Genomic DNA, 16,910 nt, shown 5'->3' with positions numbered 1-16,910 from the left:
GGACCGCATAGCAGATTACTCGAAACTCAAAATGAAATGTTTGTTCGAGCCAGAGCCCATTTAACATTTAGCATCATTTATACAACCCGTCTTTCATCCATCCATCATACACCGAGTTGCAAAGCTGTTGGGTAGGAAGAAATCTCCGTATTATCTCTCTCTCATGAAATCCCATTATCAGCAGAACGCAGTAATGCTCATACAGGAAGAGCCGACACGGAGAGCACATCACAGCTCAGTCTTTTATGCAGTTTTTATTGGAATCCCGTCATATTAAAAAAGCACTGAAATCGCACGACGCTAGAAGATCTTCCCCGCCTCTCCTATGGGTGTTGCGTTTCTGCGATGTGGTGCCATTTCTTCACACGTTCATCTTTGCAATCTCTACAGTCTCTCCACCCAGTCTGCAAACAGTCACACTCAGGCCCATGCGTCGGGGTTCTCGCCACTGCTTGTTGTTCGAGCCCTTATTCTATTTCCACACATTTTAGATGTTCAGCCGTTTTTTTCCCCCCACCGAGTTTATGCTCGCTGAAGACCCTGCGTTTACACATCGGCGGTTTCTGCTTTTCCTCACGAGGGTTCTGCCTTGATTTTAGCCTCCACCTGGAGTTGCCCAGTGGAGAGCAGATGCAAACCTTTCAACAGTGACTGCTTTGCCAGTTCAAGGAGGCAATTATCGGTCCCAGTTTGCGGGGGCTGCCTAGCTGGAACAGTCTGGTTGACGTCGGTGCCACTAATCTACAGGCTTTACTGCCCCCAAAAAGCTTGGCACTAATGATGCATGACTGAGCTAGTGACCCAGCGACTCTGCATTAGGAATGTTAACAGAGATTTCAGAGTAGCAGGACTGCACAGGGTCGGTTAGTTGAGGCGACACTGCAGGCAACGCCTTATTTCATAGACACTGGGTTGGAAAAAAACATCTATTGGTAGTGTCTTTATTCTGCTACAGGTCTGTACCCTAAAGATCGTTCTCACTCGGATGGGTTGGGTCTCGTTTCGTGTTTAGGTCATCTCGGAGAGATTCCTACTGCAACAGTGACCTCCGGATTTCTGCAAAACTGCTTTGTTACAATTGTTGCATTTGACTAAATGCAGATGCGTTTTAGACGTTGACAGAGATATATTTGAATTGTCCACTAGTCGAACAGTTCTGACTTCTTTTTTGTTTACATTTTTCTGCTACAGTTTTCTTTTTGTTTCTTATAATCGGTTTTAGGGTTCTCAGTTCCAGTCTTGAGAATATTCTCAGAACAGCAGCATTGTGGTGAGGAAAAAAAACGTCCTGAAATATATTATCAGCTTTTTTTTTTTTTTTTTTTTTTTAGGGCATCATCTTTTTCATTTTCTGTCTTTTTCTGGTCGGAAAGTTTTTCAGTTCAAAAGTTAACCGGGTTTCCATTTATTACTAATGGGCTCATGTTCTAATTAGGACAGTGTTCACGCATTAAGCGTTCTACTATTGTTTTGATCGGGATTGGAAAACAGGAGGGAGGATATTATATGATTATGATACTCATTGAAAAATGAGTGCTGTTTATAGGGTGGACGGGTTTGAACCGCGGAAACATCCAGTCTGTCCCCTATAAATACAATTCACGCTGCTTTAACTCGGAATTTCTGTCTCTCTCTCTTTTTTTTTTGGTTGTAATCATAATGTAATAATAGTACTCCGCTATCTGATCTTTCGGCTGTTTTGGAGTCTGCAGTGTGGATTGGACGCACGCCTTGTACGTCCTTGGGTATTTGAATCATGCGATTTTGGCTGGAAATGTGTGCGCTTTGGTTTCCATGGTATAGGTTTTGCCCACATTTGTTTAGCCCTGAATTTTATAGCTAAGTTATTTATTGGGTGGCTCCACTTGTACAACCATGCAATAGATGATCCCGGGCACTTTGCCATCCTGCAAGCCAAAAAAGCCACATTGTACTGGAACAATCTTTTAATCACTTTTCAGCCATTATTTTTCATCTCTCATTAAGTCATTATGTGTTTTTGCCCTTTCCCTGGTAGTCTGGAGAGCAAGATACAATGTCATACTCCACCCTAAAAAAAACAACAGAGGAATTTGGAGAGCATGAGGACGTCTTAGTCCTTTTCACGGTTTTCCATGCAGCTCCGATATTAGAGTTAGCACTGACGTCCTCTCGGTCACTGATCTGCTCGCCACGAGTTTCTGTTGCTAAGTTATGGAGAAGCAACAGAAGCAGGCTTTAGTGTTAAGTACTCGATCCGATATGAATCCGAAGTCTGATACGACGCCAATTCAGGGTTCCAGTCTAAAAAGCAGTAATCAGTATCGGAACAGGACAAGACCCACTGGGAAGAGGACATCTGGTGCTCAAATATGAGACATGAGCAAAAGGGTACACGGGACAATCTGTTTGTAAAAGGGTATCCAATATGTAGATGGTAGAAGGGTACAGGAAACAAGTTGAAGGTAAACGGGTATACAGTATAAGTGGAGGGTTAAAGGGTCTACACCATGAGTTGATCAGTATGGCTTATTGAAAGTCCAGAAGCTTTTATGAATTTTTTTGTGCAGTTGCATGGAGACACTTAAAAACATATAAATAGATAAAGCACCACATTGGATCATGGGTGTTTTCAGGTGGTGGGAGGACACCGCAGGGTATTAACCCAAGCTCACAATGGACCTGAGGACTCTGGAGCTGTAGGAGAAGCAGCTGCTTGATTATCAGTGGCCGCTCTCAGCCATCAGCGCACTCGTTATAAGCATTAAATCAAATTCCTATGGATAATCCTTCAGTGCGAAGCCTTCAGCAATGGGAAGTCGAGCAGGAAGCCCAGCATTACTCACTGGTGTCCAGGGTGAGTTTATATAGCAGTTAATGTTGGAATGAGCTTTCAGATTGCCTCACATGTGGACAGCTGCCCCGACAGCCGAACAGACATGATTTAAAACGCAAACATTACTTTAGACATTTCCTTTTTTCAAAGACCTTCGATTGTAGGGCGAGGTACCTTTCTTTTCACGAATAAACCCACGGTTTTCTTCAGGATTGCAGCATCGGTGAGATTGCGGGCAGGCCCGTCCTGTCGGGTGGTGATCCTGCCTCGAGAGAACATGTGTTGCACTGATTTTGCAAGGTTTCATGCCTGGCTTAAGCTTTGTCGAGCTTACGCTCTTTTTCTCAGGCCTTTGCCTGAACAAGCCCCTCTCCCGCCGTGATTAATTGCTGGCAGGCACAGCCGAGGAGATCTTGCGTCAATAAATCGTCATGAAGGCAACTCCCCTGCTTCGAACATAAACACAGAGACAGGCTGTGCAGCGACTGAAGCCAGGCCAGAGCTAGTTAGAGCTCCACAGGCCCTCTGAGCTCCACGGCGTCGTTTATTTAACACCCAGATTTTATTAGAGGAGATCTGGCCACGGACCTCTCTGGGCTGTTTAATCTGCCATGAACCAAGGCCTGGTTTTCAGGATGGTCATGGTCTGGGCAAATACTTAAGATTATGTCAGACTCAAGCGAGTGCCAATTGAGCAACATGCTTTGTTTGATTAAACCTCACGAAGGGCCTTTGGGCAGCGGGTGAGTGGGTGGCTGAGTGTCCCTGTGAATCCCTGGCTACATGCTACATGTAGTATTGTCTTAGCTGGTTACAGTTCTTCATGACTACCTGGAACATGCAGAGAGTTTAGTTCTGTAAAACATGAACAGTAAGGCCGAAACCCGAGCGAGAGGGAATTGAGGCCTCAGGACGACAGGAGCACAAAGACTCTGAGTCTCCCCAAATCCCCTTTTTCAGCTCCAGTTGGGTAGCAGATGGTTTTGAATAATTCATGAAAAGTTTGTGGGTAGTGTTCGGCATCACGTTTATCTCGGAGGCTATTAGATTTCAGAGCAAGAAATCGATACGGAATGTTCAGCGAGCACTCATCTTTAAAAAATTCACTCGGCGGTTTGATTCCTTTCTTTTTTCTTTTTTTTTTTTAACCTCTCTCTCATTTCTTTTTGCAGCTTCAAGAAATGAGATTTAATGCCTTGATTAATCACTTCAGTTAGTTGATACGGTTGTTGATTCTATTTAAATTGAATCGTAAAACAAGCTGCTGACGCGCAAAAAAGTAACACGTTTCTATGTAAAGCGCTAAGGCGCACGGATTTGAATGGAAAGTCTGCATTTGCAAAATTTGCTTTCACATTACGTATTAGGCTGAAGTGAAATTTGATCTCGAGATATCCGAAGGACGGTAATACGACTGGAATAAATCATGTACACGTCGCAAGAGTTATTGCTTTGCTCTACAAATAAGTCATTACCGACTCTCAGTCTTTTGAAGGAAATGTTATCTACTATATACTTGCTATCCACTTCAGTAGGAACACATGCACCTTGACGTTTATGCAGCCATTCGATCAGCCAGTCATGTAGCAGAAGCGCAGTGATCAAACATCCCAATACGGGGGAAAGTGTCGACACTGGTCAGAGTATTTAAAGAACTTCTGAACTTTAAACAAACAGCAGTTCTAGAATTTACACCGAATGTTGTGGAAAAAAAAACAGTGACGATGACGTGAGGTCACAGGATAATAACCAGGTGGGTTCGAGCCTGCAGGGTAACTCAAATACCCACACAGACATGGTGTGCTTCAAAGCATCTCTGATTGTTAGAAAAAGCCTGGATGATGTTTGTGTTCTGTCAGTGCCCACTGTAGTCTTAGATTCCTGTTCTTGGTTGATAAGAGTAGATCCCGATATGTTGTTCTGCTGTTGGAGCCCTTCTGCCCTTTTTTTTTTATTTTTTTTTAAATTAATTTTTTTTTTATTTTTATGATTACTGATTCTTGACCTGATTTAAAATTTTGAAATGCATCATGAATACTGAGTTTATCTCATTATTGATTTATTGATTTATTATGATTTTTTTTTTTTATGATTATTTTCCTTCTTGTACATGACTGAATTAGGTCATGACTGAGAGCCACTCTCCCATCGTAGGAGTCACTGCCTCTCTAATGACCAGTTGTGTTTGTTTTGTAGCAAAGGTGCCAACATGGGATTATATAAGATGGCCAGTCTGTGAAACTAAAGGTTGGTAAATAAAGCCTGACCCTCCGAAATATAAGCAATAGAATTCTAGTGCACTCCTCACATTTCAGCAACTATTTCATTAGATCTTCTCAAGGGACAATACGATAGATATTTGGGTATATTTTAGTCACTGTGCAGTTTGTACAGCAGTACAGATTTACTAAACTTTCTTTTCGGCTTCTCCCGTTAGGGGTCGCCACAGCGGATCCTCCGCACGTTTGATTTGGCACATGTTTTACGCTGGATGCCCTTCCTAACGCAACCCTCCCCAATTTATCCGGGCTTGGGACCGGCACTAAGAGTGGCTGGGGATGGTTCCCTGACCGGGAATCGAACCCGGGTCGCAACGGTGGGAGCGCTGCATCTTAACCACTAGACCACCAGGGGACCTCAGCAGTACAGATTTACTGTCCTCTAAAAATAACTCAACATACAGCCATTATTGTCTAAATAACAGACGTGACTACACCCTAAGTGAATATCAAAACTGTGTCCAAAGTGTCAATATTTAGTGTGGGCACGATTGTTATGTAGCGCTGCATTAATCCTCCTGGGTGAGGAATTCACCAAAGCTGCACAGGTTGTTGCTGGGATCCTCTTCCACTCCTCTATAATGACATCACGGAGCTGCTGGATGTTCGACACAAGCCGCTTCTCCACCTTCCGCTTGAAGATGCCCCACAGGTGCTCAATGGGGTTCAGGTCTGGAGACATACTTGGCCACTCTATCATATTCAGCTTCAGCATCAAAGTTCCTGTTCTGCTTCAGAATGTCATAGTACATGTTGAAACCCATGCTTTTTTAATGAACTGCTGCTCTCCAATACCAACAGCACTCATGCAGCCCCAGACCATAATGCTGCCACCACCATGCTTTACTGGAAGCAAGAGACGATTTTTTTGTGCTCCTCACCAGGTCACCAAACAAGTTTATCTAAGTCTCATCAGAACACAGGACATGGTTCCAGTAATCCATGCTCTTGGACAGGTCGTCTTCAGCAAACTGTTTGCAGGCTTTCTTCTTCTTACAGCTTCAGAAGAGGCTTCCTTCTAGAACGATGTCCGGTGAGCATTGACAGGTGGACCTTCTGCTTCTGCGATCTCTAAAGCAATGCTGCAGCACTCATGAGTCTGTTTTCTGAAGCCAGTTTCTGCACCTGACGCACAGCACGACGACTCAACTTTTTAAATGGACCCTTGTGAGGTCTGTTCCGAGTGGAACCCGTCTCAAAAAACCTCTGTATGCCCCTGGCCACTGTTCTGTACCTCAGTTTCAGGGTGTTACTGATCTTCTTAAAGCCTTGGCATTTTTGTGGAGAGCAACAATTGAAATTCTCAAATCCTCAGGGAGTTCTTTACCATGTTGAACATCCAGTGGTCAGTATGAGAGAAATGTACTCAAAGTACCAAATTTTAACTGCTCTAATACAAGAAACACACATTTATATGGTCCTAAAAAGCAGACAAAAACATGAACATGATGAATAAGATATGACAATAATATCAGTATGTTGAGTTATTTTTAGAGGACAGTGAATCTGTAAATTTAAAAGTAAAATCTGCTATTAAAGCTGCACATTGACTAAAATAACTCTGTTTCATTATTATAGTATCATCCTTTGATAAGATCTAATAAAATGCGTACAGATACGTGTGTATATTTGTGTCGTTATTTCATTGAAACTAAGGGACTTTAGGGGAAACCACTGTATTAAAATTTTTTTTTAGGTCTTTACTCTGTGATGCTCAAAGTAACGATTTCTGTAAGGTCACAAAAATATCAGTGCTGTTGTTCACTGACTGCTCTGGAAAATTCTTCTCATTGGAAACAGATTTGTAGGCGGAAAGCGAGAGGGACGAACCTAAACAAAGCTTCAGAGCATAATGGAAATTCCGTCAGGGTAATTTCTATGCTGATTTGTATGATGCCTTTGTCTCGCTCGTGGATTATTATATATTTTTTTCGTTTATTTTTTTTTGTTGTTGGTAATATCTAATTTGACTAATCTCATCCGAGTCACACTCGCGCCGTTTGAGCTGAGCTTTTGGCAACCCGGAACATCGGGTGCATTCCAAATACGATACATTTTTATTAAGCCGAAAGGTTGCTTTTCACGGACAGTCAGGTCGCTCGTCTGTAAGGGGTCTGGAGAGAAATTCGCAGGCGAACTCGCAGCCAGGGCCACAAAACCTCAAGCAGCGGAAAACGTCGCTAATTACAAAGTTAACAGCATTTCAACTTTGTCTCCTAATGGCTGTGGACACGGCAGTAAAGAGGCTGTTTTATAGATGTGGCTAACACACATCAAGAGGTCTGCCCGCGTTTGAGCTTCTCCGAGGAGCTGAAGCAGAGCAGCACGGTGGCTCCTGATGAGGCACACTGCAGCATTATGGGAACACACAGAGCAGGCCACGTCAGGCAGCCACACATTTAACCAGCATGACGGAAAGGGCTCGAGCTTTAAAGATTCCTGTAGCCAGATGTAACACGGTACTCTTTTAACAGTCCTCAATATACCCCCAGTGCGCAGAACCACTATTTAGACCACCACTGTTTGTTTCCATTGGTTCCATCCTAATAAACCGTTGTTAGTGCTTGGCATGTTTTCAGGAGATGTCATGTACCTGCACGTGTGTATGGGTGTGAGCTTTGTAATTGGCATGAAGAAAACGCAAACGGTGCACCGCCAGTGCCAGGGCTTACAAAGCAATTTAAGCGAAGGGCGCACTGCCTGTGCGGACCAATCGCTTGCGGAAAATATCAGGTTTTTCCTGGATGCGCTACCTGGAGAAAAAAACAAACAAGGGCCGGGTTTGTAAGGTGATTACTAGTACCTCATCCCTAAATCTCCTTGAGGGAGAACAACTTTTTCTGATACCAAACAAAGAGATAATTGCACCTCCCACATTTGAGGATTTGCATCGTTTTAGAGATTCACTATAGATGCTTGTTAGGTCCCAATATTTCATGGTGCTTTATTACTGTCTTTGGTGTTTTTGGTGCTTTATAAGTTTGGTGACATTTATTACACACACCCTGGAAATATGTTGTACTTGGTAACAAAGTATGTTCACAAGCAGCTGGGAAAAAGGTTGTAGATAAACCATAATGGAGATTTGTGCTCATTTAGCCACAAGGGTGTTTAGTAAAGGCAGGTACTGATGTAGGGTGAGGAGGTCTGGGGTACAGTCAGTGTTCACATTCATTCCAAAGGTGTTGAAAGGGTTGAGGTCTGAGCTCTATTGGAGATCACTACGTAAACAATTGTACCAACTTTGTGTAAAAGTTTGGGAAAGAACCACTTATGGCTGGAACAGTCAGGTGTCCCAATACTTTTGTCCATGGCTCATAGCCTCGACCAGTAACATATGTAACTGGTATCCTGCTATTGATTTGTCTGTTCCTGAATTCTGTCGAGAACCCTGCTGTACAGATACACAGATAGTTAAACCTGTCAGTAGTTTCATTTTAAGATCGTGTGAATGGAAAAAGTTTGTGCTGCTAGTTGACACCACGCTACTCACCAACCCACAGGTTTCTTGGAAAATATGGCGAATGTTACCGGTATGTTTTTTTTTTTTTTTTTTTTTTTTACTTTTTTTTATTTATTTTTTTACTTTTACACTTTTAAACACAATCGGATGACGTCTTTGATGCAACTTTGAAAGATGCCAGCTGAATCCAAACAGCAGCACCGCTTCACCCAGTGACATTTAGGCCAGGCATGAATGGGCCATGACACAGGGAGCAGGAATGTTACAGATAGATCACGTCTGCATTCTTAATATTGTATTGTAGCGAATACAAGTAGGGAGAGTAACAGGTGACATTTGCATGGCGATAGAAATCAGCAAGAGGCCTGCGTAGGCTGTTCCCGTCACTGACGGAAGCGGCTGAGATTTCTTTCTGTCTTTGTTTGCGTATCCGCCAGCTTGTTTGTGTGTACTTGAGCGGACAGTCAGTCGCCCCCAAGCCCCCTCACCCCCCCCACCACGAGTCGCGATGCTCGTGACCTTTCCACATAATCAGCCCCACGGCCAAATCAACAAGATGAAAGTGTTCCCTCAACCTTCGCCGTGCAGACAGAACGCTCCAATACGATCGATTTAATTCGATCAATTAGAGCCACGTTGCTTTTAAAACATCAAAAAGGACGGCATCAACGGTACGTCTTTGTTTCTGTTTGGAAGAAGAACACGTGCGCCTGCGAGATAACACTCGCACGAGTGGTTTCTATACACCGCGCACACACTCCGCTGAAGATGCCTTTTAAACCCCGGCCTCGAGAGCTTTCGCTCACCTGCAGCTTGCGCACACTTTCTCGACCAGCGCAGGCAACAGCCCTTTCTAGATCCTTCTCATCTTTCCTGCACGGTTTCTTGCAAGTTAGCAGTTCTCACATAAACACGTTTTTACCGTCACTGACCTACATAAGTCACCGTTCTAACAAGTTTGAAGGGGGAAAAAACAACAAAACGCTGGTGCCGTTATGCCGTGGCGGTCATTTCACTGACGCAGTTTGTTCCTGGAATAGAGACGAATCACTGCCTATCATTTGGAACTTTCCTGCTTCGTGGGCGTCGTCTGTTCCAGGCGGACTCCGCCCACATTTGCGGGAAGTAAGGACTCGCCGAACAACGTGACGAGTATGAAAAACAATACATCATAGGCTTCTCACCCAACGGCAGATTTTTGAGTGCTATATTAAGCCAGCTACTGTAATTATCACTCCTTCTTCAGAGAATTCAGGAGCATTGAAGTTATTCTGGTGGCTCTTATTGGCAAAACACCTTGCAGGTAAAAAAAAAAAAAAAGTCCATAACTTCGCCGAGAAAGTCCATAACTTCGCCGTGTGTAAATGTACAGACACACGAATGCCCGCTGCGTAACGCACAAAACGTCACAAACGCATTCATACAGTAAAGCAGGCACGCAAGAACATTTTTCCGCGACTTGAAATCAGCCCATTCAACCAGCTTTTTAGATTAGTAATGCTGCTTCAACTCTTCTCTTCACCTATCTGACCTCGCCAGGTTTTTTTTGCTTTTGTTTCAGGGGCAGAGGGCACTTATCTGCGACCTGATAGCGCACCGGGCCTCTTGGTGTTCATCTTCCTGCTGGAGATAAGAGCAGGGGCCTACGCAATCTCCCGTGCTTATCTGTTTAAAGCTGTACAGTGCAGAGCACAGGCCGGTTTCACAGCTCTGCAGCCGAACATCAATCAGTCTGATGGTGGAGACTAAAATAGCTCAGGATACCCGAACGCAGGAGAATTCTTCAGAGAGGGTTGATCCGCCTGACGGCAATAACGCACGGATCGTTATTAAAAGTGGCGCGATTATATAATTAGTCATACGGCAGGTAAGTGCGATCCTGCGTTAGTAGGGAACGCTTTAACATTATGTGATGGTGCTTAGAGGAAGGTGAGAGGAGAAAAAAAATAAAAGGATAAGAAAACCAAGCGAAGCGGCGGAATAGCGAAAGGGCTTTTGGTGTCGTCCTGCTGTGATAAAGCCATTTCCTGCTGTCGCGTAGATGACAGCACAGCTGGCACAATGCAGACTTTATTACCGCTGCACCACTGCACCGGCTCTACAAGTCGCTCTCTTTCGTCTGTCCGCATGTCGGCCGTTTTCTCTCTTCAGCTCGTTTATATCCGTGTAACCCGAGCACGCCGCGAGTCTCAATTCCAGATGTTTTACATTTTTCTCAGGATGGATTGAAGCGCCACAGCGTCCGAACGAATGCAAATAAATTGCAAGGAAACCCGACTAACAACTCGTTACGCACGTCTGGGGATAATTGATTCGACGGACCGGTTATCAAAGCGTCGGTTCCCTTCTTTAGCGGCGCAGCGTGTCTAGACAGCGCTTTATCACCTGTTATGGAAGTTTGCGTGTCATCATCCGAAACCTGTGCGGCTTGGAGATGTCCAAAGAACTTTGTGTTAGCGCTCTCGTTTATAGTTTCTCTTACATTTGTTTTCGCTCATTGCCTGATTTCAGAGCCAAACTGGGACATGTTTATACAACTCTCTCTCTCTCTCTTTTTTTTTTCTTTCCTTTTCTTTGAAGAAGCCATTTCTGTTCTCTGTCGTTTTGCAGTTTTGTTAGTGCATGACAGCTGAGATAAAAGCAGAATGTTCAAAGTTAGCAACTCTGTTATCAGTTATTGACCCGCTGGCGGAAGTTCGTCATTACTCTATATGGCTTAGTTTGGGAATGCGATTTCTGCTTTCGGACACTAATTCCGTTCAGAGTATTGTCTCGGAATAACCGGCCCGTGTTAAAAAAATCAAATAAAAAAATGGAGGTCACGAATGTCAGTGTGTAATGGTGCAACTAGGTTTGTGAATAAGTGTGGGTGGTTGGATCCAGCTTGGGCTTTTATGTGTGCGTGTGTTGTGTGCAAGAGCTCAAATGACGGTATCATGACTGCATCTTATCCTCCTCCGTGCTTCATAAGCCCCGAGGCATTCGCTCCGTTTCTCTGTCTTTCTCGCTTTCTGTTTTGGAGAACAGCTGTGGGCCGTATGGCAGAGTGACACCCCCGCGTTCCTCCTCCTCCTCCGAGCATGTTTTCATTCTGGGCTGACGGATTCATTGGGCTTTTTTCGGTCCCCAGGAGGCCCCTTAGCAGTGGACCGCTGTTGTCTTTACCCAGAGAGCTTTCTGTCTCTCCGTGGCAGTGCTGGCCTTTCTTCAAATTCCTGCCTCTCGCCGCTCCAAAGCGCGATGTTTTTGTGAGCCCGGTGGGTACACGGGGCTGTGCTTTGGCTTGGCTGTTAATGCGACCTTTACAGCAATTCACGTGTTTAACTTGAAGACTTTCTTTTTTTTTTTCCATCTCATTTCCAGCAGAGTTTGAAGTTCCATACCGACCCGGTGGTCTGTAAAGAAACTTTCATTACGAAACGTTCAAATTTCGGGTGTTTCAACATAGAAGGCATGCAGTATGTTTTTAAATGTTTTTTTTTTTGTTTTTTTACTGGTGGGGAAAGAAAAACATCTGGCTCTGTTGATTCATTGTACCTGCTTCCTTTAGATGGACAAGTCATCGCAAGTGAAGGGGGATGACTCCACCACCCACCTGCAGGGTATCAGAGTGACTCGAGTGGATTTTCGCTGAACCAGACTCGTCCTCCTTCTTATTTGTCCCACCAGACTACAGGTTATACGTCTGCTATAGATATAAAGCATGCCATTTATTTTAGCTGCCATGGTCCGGCTCGACTTTTCCCTTCAGACCAGAGTTGCCGAACGCAAAGAACAGAATCCTACAGTTCCTTTTCTAGGTCAGCGAGTGACTCAGTGACTTCGATGCCTCCTAGTCAGCGCGCTCCGGTTAGCATAATCGTGGGAGGAATATTTCCCCGTGGGAGAAACAAATTATCAAACGTTCAACCGACCTTCAGCATACCTGAGATTTAATCGTCATAACGATCGATGTCTGCTTTAAGCTTTTGATGCACTTAACAGCCACCCTTCTGGTGTAAGATGCACAGTCTTAGGAGCCTGCTAAAAGTATCACATGGTAACCCCAACGATCCCCCCCTCCCAGATCACTAGCTCAGGCCTGTGGTTTAGCTTGTTCCGAGTTTCCGAAGCTTTCCCAGCCACACTGACACCGTGACACTTTCGGAAAGAAAGCACTTTGGCCACACACTCAGCCCTGTGGCCCACGCAAAGCCAAACAAAGAACCACTTACACGTTTTCTGACGTTTCTCCTGCAGTTTTGTAGAACCAGGCAGGAGCCACTGTAAGGAGCAATGATGGTGACGGAGTGACCTCAACGCGAGATTGGAGGACAAGGGGAAAAAAGCAAAAAAGAACGTAATCGATGTGGTTTTTGGTTCAATGATGAACAAAGAAGTTTTCCAGGACGGAGCGAGCGGCCATCTGCGGACAGATTTGTCATCCTCCCACAACACCTTTTCCCCTCCGATGCCAGCACAGGCCGCTAGCGTGGGCTGCCTCGCCCTAATAGGAAATGGGAGTTACAGCCGGGAAAATATTTACATTTACACTTTTGGTGCGGATGGTTTTAGCTGTGCGAGAAACAGAGCCGACGAGTGCTAGGCAAGATGGCACACGTTTGGCAGACGTGACAGCTACTCCGACACCCGAGTCCGCTTTCACGTCCTGGATCGTGTTTGTTTTCAGATTTCTTCTATCACATAGTATTTTTGGTGCTCTCAACTGTATCAACATCACATCTGTAGCTATGAGTACGGGCAGGATTCAGGACCACTTTCTCTACATTTCATTCAGATCGTTTCGATTTCTAATGTGCTTCAATGTGCTTGTAGGGCGCCGCGCCTGAAATGACGACGAGGCGTTCCGCTGTTCCACTTCGCCCTTTCCGAGTTACGTGGACGTTTCCAAAGGGCGCAGTTGAGCAAGAATAGCTTTCACGCGTTTGTCGTATTCCTGAAACACTTCATTCGCTTCAACGCCGAATCATTTCAAGAAGTGTTTCTAAGAACAGATTTATTTCCCTCACCCCGAAGGGAGCAGTAGGTCAGTGGTTAATGCTTTGGGCTGCTAAGCTTCCGATGCTGAATCCCTAAGCAAAAACCCTCAATTTTCATCCTCTCGGTTATATCCTGTCTCAGACTTCGGTTTATGGTGGATAAAAGAGTCAGCCAAGTCTGAAGCCATGAACAGGTCCTGGACGTAGCCTGATCGGATTTGTTAAGGAGTCGACGTGTCTGGATTTCATTATACGCTGACTTTATTTTTTTTCTTTGTTGGTACTTGCATCAAAAGGCTTCTGTTTTAACACGAGTGCCTCGTTCCGTGTTCAAAGGGGGGGGGGGGGGGGGGGTGTTCATGCCAATATAATGTCTTCTTCTACGATTCATATAATAATGCGCCCAGGGCATTTCAGATCGCGTTAATATTTCTCTCGGCCGCGCAGAATGTGTTCGATTCCGCAATATTGACTCGAGAATAGCTTCAAACAGTTCAGCAAGGCTGTGATCTCAGGGCTCTGATGCTTCGTCGAGCAGCCTTAATTACCGCCAGATCCCCCCCCCCCCCCCCCCCCCCCTAATGTTTCAGAAGTGGCAATGTTAATGAACTTTCCTGTCAGGATGGATCACAAGTACACTCCGCTGTCACGTTTCGACCCAACAGGTCTTATTAGATGTCCTGATAACCGGACTGCCTGAGGAGCTTCCCTGGAGGGCTAGAACTTAATACATTTAGTACTTTTCACAGATTCCAGGTGATACCGCTTTTTTATTTTATTGAGCAAAAGCACCAGTTTTTCACAAGATTCGGTTTATACGCCAGCTCTACGCGTTATAATAGAAAGACTTTTACGGAATTAAGCAGTTGCATGGATGCTTGCACAAGAGCTAGTTTTTTTTGTGGCTCTTATTTATGTTCTCTGGGCATAAATCTATTTTATTTTGATGTCATGAACATTATTGACCTCGAGGTAGCATTTGCCTCACATTTAATGATAATGGTTGTAGTCAGTGAGCTTGCTATAAAGGAGCCGATGTCCATCTGTGTTTCGGTAAATTCTCAACCAAAATCAAGATTTTTTTTTTGCCTAAAACACTGCACATTATTGTGAATTGCTTCTATTTGCTAGATCAGACTCCCTCCTACATGATACGGTTTACTGCCCAGACTTCCCTCTTCTCCTTCCTGTAATATGAAAAGATTGGAATGGGGAGGGAAATCTTGTTTTTTTTCTTTTTCCCCCTAAAGGTTTACAGCCCTGGTTACATCAATCTAATAAAATAATGCTGTAATGAGAAACTGATGAGAACAGGACCAGTGTGTAGCCTCAGCCCAGATTAGATTGTTTCTAGTGTATTTGCACCACTCACTAATGCCTTCTGAGCAAATCCAGCCTGGGCACGGGTTGATCACGAGGTCAGAAATGGTGAAAAGATTTTACAACGTCTCATCAAAGTCGGAAAAAAAAAAATCAATCAGATAATCGTCGTCTTTGGAGTCAGTTTTGTTTCTAAGTAGCGAAAGAACCTTTCCAAATGTTTGATACTAATACCAGGTGGATTATAAACACACTGGGCTGGAACCAATCACTCTAAAGCAGGGGGTCTCGACCATTTTGTGCACAGATTTGTTTGGAAAATATTCTCATTGGCTAGCGTGTAAGGGAGCAGTAAATACTGGTGTCATATCTATTGACATTTTATTCCCAGAGCGTTTTTTTGCGATTCGCATGCCCCTGTACAGGGTTTGTCACCTGGTGGTCGGGTAGTTTTAATCCAACCAGTTTATAGCTTATAGTCAGCGCCGAGGCCATGTCGCTTTGATAATGTCACAAGCTCTCCCCAAAACATGCACACACACAAAAAAAATAGCAGTCGTTAGTTGGAAATAAAGGCGCATCATGCGGACAGGAACCCTACATGCACTGTTCACGCACTGTGAGTGTTTTGCTTGCATTGCTAACATTTAGTCGCACTTCCACGTCTATTAAAAGTAGATTGTAGGTCGCACGTGTACACAGCGTGTCCATCTTGGCTAATTTTTTAGACGGAACGAAAGATGACCTCATCGCGAGATTACGATTAAGAAATGTTTCTATAATACACCATCAGCAGAAAAAAAAACGGGGTCATGTAAACAAGCATTCCTCAAGATTATCCCGAGGAAACAAGTAGATAATCATTAGCGTGTTTTGTTCGCCGCTGACTCGACAGTATTTGTAGCCGTCTGGCCTTTTTTTTTTCCGCGTCATACCACGCCGTCCTTCTTTCACCGCCGGACCGTTAAACTTACAAACAAAATATTTCACGATGTGTGCTGTTTGTCTGCGACAACAAAACGGAACAAAAGATCGTGCAGTGCAAAGGCAGGTCACAATGGATTTCTCACCAAGTTGCTCGTATTGGATTACACAGTACAAAGCCGTTCGTGCTTTATTGTGTCTGCGCTTTTTGTTGTGTCTGGCTACATATCTTGATCAGCAAGGCAAAATAAATACCCCCCCCTTAGTTTTCTTTCTTCTTTCTTTCTTGTTGTTTTTTTTTTAACAAATTTGAGAGGGTAAGCAGGTGTTTTGCCTACAGAATGAGAAAAATATCCAGCCTTGGGAGATCTTTAAACATTATAGAATCTGTGGTTTTACAAGGTCTTGAGCTTTTGGGTACCTCATGCGCTGCTAGAAACCAACCAGCTCATAATGCGAAGGGTAACTTGTTGGACCGCACGTGCCTCCGTTTCTCCCCCTTTAAAACTCTGGCTTTAAAGAGAAAGGGACTGTGCTTGCAGGGAGATCGGGGGTGAGCTGCAGAAAGAAAGAAAAGCTGACAAGCTGCCTGATGTGTCCTCTCCAGTCCGCTATATAAAGCAACCCTTTTGAAAATTGCTATTATACACGTGCCATGTCACTTCAAGGCTTTTTACTTCGCTCATGCAAAGTGTTATGCTCCGTAATACAGGGTTATGAGGACACAGCAGAAACATGGCTATCTTCCTGTCATCGCGCGCACAATAATAAGCTTTTAGCTCATGTTTTCTCCCCGGGTTTTTGTCTGCGCGGCGAGTCGAGGTGCCTACATTGACCTCTCCATTGAAACCCTGCTCGTGAACGTTCCATACCTATTCCGCTCCTCTCACGAAGTTGTCATGTCAAGAACCGACACTATAATTACACCACCATTTCCTCTTCTAAATCGCAAGTAGACTGGACGGGTTCTTTCCACTGTCCTTGTAGTCACTCGTTACAGTAATTCACATCCTCACAAAGACTTTGGGAGAGTTTTTTTGTTTTATTATTATTTTTTTTTGTATTGTGTTATATGATGTTCTTGTCATTTTGAATCGTAAAAAATAGACAAAAGACTTGCTTTCCTGTGT

The 16,910-nt window shown here is 44.2% G+C and overlaps 1 protein-coding gene and 1 long non-coding RNA gene across 5 annotated transcripts in view; one reads left to right on the top strand and one right to left on the bottom strand.

Annotated features, from left to right (window-relative positions):
- The window catches only part of hdac4 (histone deacetylase 4), a 164,794-nt gene that overhangs the window by 21,991 nt on the left and 125,893 nt on the right, over positions 1-16,910 (top strand). Inside the window, exon 1 of one of the 4 annotated variants that reach the window (XM_083537495.1) lies at positions 10,898-11,009. The exons of the other annotated variants lie outside the window; for them this stretch is intronic. The gene's annotated coding sequence lies outside the window, so the exon portion shown is untranslated. Of the gene's footprint in view, positions 1-10,897; positions 11,010-16,910 lie in introns of those variants that run through there. 4 annotated transcript variants of the gene reach the window in all.
- On the bottom strand, positions 1,110-10,689 carry LOC310723984. The gene is made up of 4 exons (XR_014532876.1): positions 9,144-10,689; positions 8,430-8,956; positions 5,471-7,810; positions 1,110-5,222 (listed from the first exon to the last, which is right to left on the bottom strand). It is a non-coding gene; the product is annotated as an uncharacterized lncRNA (long non-coding RNA).

The sequence above is a fragment of the Silurus aristotelis genome, assembly GCF_946808225.1.
Source record: "Silurus aristotelis genome assembly, chromosome: 3".
NCBI classification, from domain to species: Eukaryota; Metazoa; Chordata; class Actinopteri; order Siluriformes; family Siluridae; genus Silurus; species Silurus aristotelis.
The sequence above is the reverse complement of the archived record's forward strand: the minus strand, read 5'-3'. Positions and strand labels throughout refer to the sequence as shown.